Raw genomic sequence first — 7,845 nt, forward strand, 5'->3', positions numbered from 1 at the left:
TTTTTTTTTTCCTTCCTTTCTTTCACTCTCTTCCTTTCCTTCTGTCTTTTTTTTCTTCTTTTATACCATGAGTCTGCCAGCATCCAAAAGATACCCACTAAAGAAAGAAAAAAAAAATCATAACCTATCTCTTAATCTCTTTTCCTGGCATAAAAAATAAGCCATAAAATTTGAAATTACTCTTAATTTGTTCTTATTTTCTTAAATATAATCATGGCTCACACTTTTTACTGAATATAAGGGAAATTTTTTAGTTTTATTTTGATTTTTCTTTTTTCCCCCCAGACTTGAGCTATTTTAAGCAATAGGATAAACATTCTTTTATTCATTGCCCAAAAAACAGCATACGCTAAATTTCCAAAACAATAGCTCCATAGATGTTTTTCATGTGCTTTCAGTAAATTAAAGTTTTTTGGTTTTTTTTTTGTGGGGGTGGGGAAGGTTTTTGCTATTGGGCATGTGTGCTAACCAGAAAGACAGAGAGACAGAAAGCGAGAAATCACCCCCCAGGGGAAGTGGTCACGCTGCAATCCCTTCTCCTCCATTCTTCTCCCGGGATCTTGGGCATGCACGCACACGTGCCCAGTGTGAGTTTTAAGCCACCGGGTCCAGGACACGAACCACGGTTGATTACATGGGAGTCCAACGACATAGCCATTACACTAACTGCTGGTTCCCAAAGTTTTATTATTTTTAAGACAAATCCACTTCAGTTAGATGATTTAATCCTCGTATTAAATTGGTAGTTCCCATATTACTGTACCTGTTTTACAAAGAAGCGAATTGAAGTTATGAAAAGTTTATTAATTTACCTGCCTCAGATTATGCATCTAAGAGTTTCAGGTACAATATTTGAAATCAGTTCTTGTAATATATAGTTATTTGTGGTATGTTTATGCCTATAGATAATTTTGTATAGAACAAAGTCTCTCTTTTTCCTTCAAGAAAGATGATACCTATGTGTGTAGCCTTTACTAAAATGTAGTAATATATTTCCAGCAATACTCCCCTGTGCACATAGAAAATAAAGAGGAGGTTGTTCTACACCATTAGGTAACACTTTATGGATCAAGCCTTATTTCTCTATAAAACTCCAACTCATGTCACTTCTCACAATGTCCTTTTGTTAAACCGTAACCCTAACCTTAAACCAAACCCCTAACCTTAATCCCTAACCCTAACCCTAAACCTAACCCCTAACCCTAACCTTAATCCTTAACCCTAACCTTAACCCTAACCCTAACCCTAACCCTAACCCCTAACCCTAACCCTAACCCAATGATCCTGTGGAACTATTTCTTCCACAATTTGATTATGTGGTGATTCTAAGCATAGAACAATTGTTTGGGGGAATGACAGTGTGTTTCAGTTCAGCTGTGCATGTTTCAAATTTGTAAAAAAAGTAATATTTGTCCAAAAAGTGTAGGCCTGGAAGATAACATAATTGGTGGTTAATATAATAATAACAATAAAGCAAATAAATAAGCAATGCCATTTTTTTTTTGGTACCAAGTATGTTGAATAAAATATTTTCAAGAGGGACATACGCAAGATAAGAATTGAGTGTATATTTGGGTTTTGATTGCAACACAGCTAAAATTTTAGTTAAGTTCAAATATAACCACTTTTTTCCTTTTTTACATTTTTATTTATTTATTTTTTCATTTGGTGCTTGTGTTCACCAGAGAGAGACAAACAGAGACAGTGAGAAGAGAAGTAAGAAATTATCCACCAGTGGGGCCTACATACGGTGTAGCAGTTACATTGCTGGACTTGCATATGGCTGACTACAGTTTGAATCTTGTACCTAGTGACTTGAAACTTATGCCAGGAATTTATGCATGCCCAAGATCTCTGGAAGAGAATGGTAGAGAAGGGATTGCACTCCAGGGTGGTGATTTCTCACTTTCCCCTCACTGTTTCTCTTCCCACCCCCAGTCCAAACACCCTAAGGCAAAAAAATTCTGAAAAAAAAAGGAAAAAGGAAAAGAAAAGAAATCACACACACACACCCCACCACCACCACCACTATGAGGGATGGCCATGCTGCAATCCCTTCTCCTCCAGTCTCCTACTGGGACTTTCGGTATGTGTGCATACAAATCCAGTGTGATTTTCAAGTTGTTGGATTTGGGACTTGAACTGTGATTGACCACATGGGAATCTAGCACCCTAACCACCATGCCGTCACTGCCCCACCCACTTTAAGCAAATAATTTACCTATGTATACATACATTTCCAATGTATACAATATTTCTCCTAAGAGTATAAAAGTAAGAGCTGAAAATGTCTCTAAGTTTTTATATATAAAGCACATATGTACAAGAAATACCCAAATAGGTAGATAGCATATCTATGATATTAAAATTACAGATGCAGCCTTCTTAAGACTATAAGACATTTGAAAGGATATATGACTATTTAACAAATACATTTAAAAAATGTTCCACATCAGTAATCATCAGGGACTTGCTATCAAAACTGCAATGGGGGGACCAGCAGTTAGTGTAATGGCTATGTCGCTGGACTCCCATGTAGTCGACTGTGGTTCGCATCCCGGACCTGGTGGCTTAAAAAACTCACACTGTGTGTGCGTGCCCAAGATCCCAAGAGGAGAATGGAGGAGAAGGGATTGCAGCGTGACCATCCCCCCCTGGGGGGTGATTTCTCGCTTTCTGTCTCTCTGTCTCTCTCTGTCTGTCTGGCAAGCACACGTGCCCTATAGCAAAAAACTCTCAAAAAAAAAAAAAACTGCAATGGGGTATCGCTTCATCCCAGTTAGAATGGCCTTATAAAAATACAAAGAATAACAAGTACAGGTGAAGGTGGGTCTGGGCTAATACATAATGTATGCATGCTGGGAAAATTCATTTTGTATGCTGTAATGATACACAGTGATTGACTGTAAAATAAAAGTAAAATAAAGAATAACTCCAGTGCAGTGTTAGTAGGTGCTATGGTTAGTCCCCAGTGGTTAATGTGCTAGAAGCTTTGTCTGCAGTGTAATGGTGAAACCTTTAAGAAGGTCTTGTGGGTGGTGGTTGTCTGAAGAACACAGACAGAAACAGAGAGAGGAAAAATGTGAAAGATCTTTGGTGGAGAATGATTATGCTGCAGTCCTTTCTCCTCCATTTCTCCCTGCTTTTGGAATTTGGGGAACACTCACACATGCTCTTGGTGTGTTTTTGAAGCTGCTGGATCAGGAACTCCAACCATGTGGTGGGCTATGTGGGATCCTGCCACATCAACCACCACATCACAGCTGGCCTTGTTTTACATTTTTTTAATTGATATTTTAAATGTCTGTCCTGAGGGCCGGCAGGTGGCGTGGTGGTTAAGGACACTGGACTCCCCCATGGCCGACCACAGTTCAAGTCCTGGACCTGGAGGCTTGCTCTCTCACTTTCCTTTTCTCTCTTTCTCTCTCGCTCTGTCCCTCTCTGGTCAAATTTAAAAAATGAAATGAATAAATGAATAAAGTTAAATAAAATAATTCTTAAAAAAAATTTAAAAAATAAAAAATAAATGTCTGTCCTGAACAGAACAATAACCTAATATGGACTACATTCCTGGTCAGATGTAAACATTATTAAAATAAATAATAAAAATAAAATGAATAAATAAAAAGAAACAAAGCAAAAAAAAAAAATCCTTACCTTAAATTGTATTTAAAAAAAAGTGAGCCATGAGTATATTTAAGGAGATAAGAACAAATCATTTCAAAATTTCTGGCTTATTTTTTATGCCAGGAAAACAGACTTAAATGTAGGTTATGAATTTTTTATTCTTCCTTCAATCAGTTTCTTCAGGTTTGGTGGACTCAAGGTATAAAAGGAAGAAAAAAAGGTGGAAGGAATGAAAAAGAGTGGGTGGAAGGAAGGAAGGTAGAGTGGAAGGGAAAAAAGACTAATAATGGTTTTCTCATTTCACGGATGTTCACCCCCCCCAAACATTTATCAAAAGATTTATAAGCTTTTCTTTGTTTGTTTTTTGTTTTATTAAAGGCCAAGCACAAAAAATGAAATTTCTCATAAAGACATTGTGGAAAGAACATTTCATCAAAGAGATATTTGTATGAAAATTTTAGTACAAGAGCAGTGAGTCTCAGAGAAATAAAAAAACACTCTAGAATCATCAAACTAGGATTTAATTTTTTCTTTCTATTGTACAATCCAGAATTTATGGACATAAATTTTAAACCTTTGGTAAAGTATGACAAAGCTATCAAAAGCATCTAGCAAAGAGCCTAACCACCACTATTAAGTGCTCCATGTATGTTAGTTTATGGTTTTCTTTTTTGCTTGTTTGTTTATCATGAAGATCTGTTAACATTTTTGACTCTCTTGTAGTTTACCAAGGATAAATCTTCCCAATTTACATATATCATCAGGCTGTTTTTCTTCTCTTCATAAACTTCTCACAGCATTTTTTTTAGAGGTTTTTGCTATAGGGCGTGTGCACTCGCCAGACAGACAGACAGAGAGAGACATAGAGACAAAAAGCGAGAAATCACCCCCCAGGGGGGATGGTCACGCCGCAATCCCTTCTCCTCTCGGGATCTTGGGCATGCACGCACACGTGCCTGGCGTGAGTTTTAAGCCACCAGGTCTGGGACGCGAACAACGGTCGACTATGTGGGAGTCCAGTGAACATAGCCATTATGCTAACTGCTGGTTCCCAACTTCTCACAGCATTTTTACCTCCATGCTTCTCACTGTGTGAATTACAGGATTTAACATAGGGGTGAGGATTGCAAAGCACACAGTCACCCACATGTCCATGAAGCAGAAGGTCATTGGGCAAATATAGGTGAAATGCAAGACACAAAAAAAGAGTACAATGACAATAAAGAAGTAACCACATGTGGAGAGGGCTTTGCTCCATCCTTCAGAGCCATGGGATTTCAGGGAGCTCAAGATAACTACATAGGAGATGAGTAGCATGGAGAACATAAGCAAGCACATGGCAACACTGTGGACCGCCACCACAGTTCCCAGCCTGTCTATGCAGGCAAGTTTCAACAATGGAAAGAGATCACGCATGAAGTGGTTGATGACACTGGGACCACAGAAGGGCACGTTGACCATGAAGAGAATCTGCACAGTGGCATGCAGGATGCCACCAATCCAAGCTACCACCACCATAAGACATGACAGAGCCCCTTCTCATTATAGTCATGTAGTGGAGGAGCTTGTAGATGGCCACCTAGTGGTCATAGTCCATAACAATGAGGAGGATGATCTTTGATTCTCCAAGGAAGTGCTCCACAAAGAGCAGAGTGAAGCAGCCCCCGAAGGAGATGGTTCTCTTCTGGTAGAGCAGGTCAATGATCATTATGGAGGTGGTGACACAGGTGTAGGAGGCATCTATGAAGGAGAAGTAAGGATGGTGCAGAGGGAGGGAGATAGTGATAACGACGAGCAGATTGGCCAGCACAGTAAATAGGAAAATAAGCAAAAAGACAATAAATATTTTCTGCAACTGTAGATTCTGTGTGAGTCCAAGGAGAACAAATTCAGTTTGGGAATTGTTGGGAAGCATGGGTTGATTCATTCAGGTTGTAACACCTTGTCGGGGCCTGAATTATATATAAAAGATTTTAAAATGTAGTTAATTAGTTATAAAATGATTACATTCTCAATTTCATAATACCGAGCTTGGGTAGTCACTTTTATTTTAGAGTGTATCATTGGCATCTCTGGTCCCAGTAATTCATTTATTTCTTCACTTAATTCATGATGCTTTCTTTCTCACATTATGCCTAGCATTTATCACCTCTAAAACATACATTGTCAACAATTAATGTGTAATTTATTGAGTGAATACTGGGCTATAAACATGAGATCTGGATTCTTTTCTTGGCTCCAACTCCATGTGACTTTGGCAAGTCATTCTAGAGCCCTCTGCTTTTAAACACTCTTCTGCAAATATGACCTTATATTACACATTGTAACTATAAGCTGTATTTTGTAATGTGCTGTGCACAGACAATGGTTATTCCCTCTGCTGGAATAACATACATTTGAAGCAGAGCTCTTGAGGAATATGATCCAGAAATATCCATTGCAAGAAGGCAGATTAGAGAAATGTATACATCTCTGGAATGTATACTTTCCCTGGAATCTACCATACACATAAGCTATTCATGTCTGTTTCATACCTGTGACCAATGTAATACTTCTGTGCTGGCTCCAATTAGGCAATGAATAAATATTTGACAAATTGCCACACTTCTACAATTCCATGGTTAAGAATATACATACTTCCCCAAAACATAAACCTATGAACTCAAATATGCCCATCCTCCCATGTTCCTCTTTATGTGAAACGTAAATAAATTTGGTAGGTGTGTGCTTCCCAGCATAATGTTTTCTGGTGTTGGCATCTGCCCATGGGTCTTGGTCCTGTGAAGGAAAAAGTTAGAGAAAGGAGAAAGATGTAGAAACAGGGATGCAGGTGAACACAGACAAGCTGTGCTGCTCAGCTGTGCTGAGTGTCTATATTTATACATTTTACCATGCACAGTAAGCTGTTTGCAAGCTTTCAAAGATGCGGTTGAGTTTCTACAATTAGAGTAGGACTTTCGTGTATATGTTTTCTTTGTGTGTGTGTGTGTGTGTGGAGAGATTTTCACTGTAGGGCGCGTGTGCTCGCCAGCCAGACAGAGAGAGACATAGAGACAGAAGGCGAGAAATCACCCCCCAGGGGGGATGGTCATGCTGCAATCCCTTCTCCTCTCGGGATCTTGGGCACATACGCACACACGCCCGGCGTGGGTTTTAAGCCACCGGGTCCGGGACACGAACCGCAGTCGACTACGTGGGAATCCAGCAACATAGCCATTACGCTAACTGCTGGTTCCCGTGTATATGTTTTTTGATCTCGTTACTATCATGTGTGATCCTGTTATGCATCATAATTCAAGCCAGATTATTTATGCTGTTCCTCTGCAACTTTGAGGAAGGCTGTCTGAGTATGCATCAAAAAGGATGATGTGTAAGCCATAAACATTGTATAGAACAGGCATTGCATGATCTAGCCAGGTTCAGGATATTTCCCGTACTCCATAAATGTTTCATATAGCCCCTTGTATCCAAGGCATGTGTCAGCCAGTTCGCAGTAAGTAATTAATCAGGCATGCAGATAACTACTTTATTCAGCTAGGCTGCATACCCTCAACATTCTGGTATGTTTTATAAAGTAAACAATAAAATATTAAATCCTGGAGCCAGCAAATTGCATAGAGGTTACATTACAGGATCCTCACATGTTTGACTAAGGTTAAAATCCATTTTTGGTGGCTTGGAACTCACAAGGGTCATGAGAGTGTGCATGACCATGATCCTGAGAAGAAAACAGAGGACAACAGATTGTGGTTGGCTATCCCCCCAGAGGATTATTTCTCACTTTTCCTTTCACTATGTCTGTCGCTTTTCTCTTTCAGTTAAGCACATGTGACCTAAAACAAACACTTTTAAAAAATATATTAAGTAACTCTATGAAAGTGTATGTAACCAATGACTTTCAAAATAATCGCAGCATTATTTGACTAATACTGTTTATTCTTCAAACTTAACAAAGTCCTACCCAGTAAATTTTCAGCTTCAATAGACTAGGATAAAAAACTACTGGGTAAATTTTACAATCATGAATCTGTATCAAGTAAAGGCAACTCTTATTTTCCAAATTTTAAAATTAGAATTTTAGTGTAAACAGCAGGAATAAATAGACTACAAGATAAGGTATATAGAGTACTATATATATATGTGTATATACATATATATATATATATATATATATATAGAGAGAGAGAGAGAGAGAGATAATAAAAATTTATATTAGGG

The 7,845-nt window shown here is 38.5% G+C and overlaps 2 pseudogenes; one reads left to right on the forward strand and one right to left on the reverse strand.

The window, feature by feature from the left end:
• The window catches only part of LOC102494217 (olfactory receptor 140-like), a 20,799-nt pseudogene extending 16,386 nt beyond the window's left edge, over positions 1–4,413 (forward strand).
• Positions 4,414–4,686: 273 nt separating this feature from the next.
• Positions 4,687–5,554, reverse strand: LOC114005652 (olfactory receptor 140-like; annotated as a pseudogene).
• Between the last annotated feature and the right edge of the window lie 2,291 nt (positions 5,555–7,845).

Source organism: Tupaia chinensis, unplaced genomic scaffold (genome assembly GCF_000334495.1).
Source record: "Tupaia chinensis unplaced genomic scaffold, TupChi_1.0 Scaffold144195_1, whole genome shotgun sequence".
In the NCBI taxonomy this organism is placed as follows: domain Eukaryota; kingdom Metazoa; phylum Chordata; class Mammalia; order Scandentia; family Tupaiidae; genus Tupaia; species Tupaia belangeri.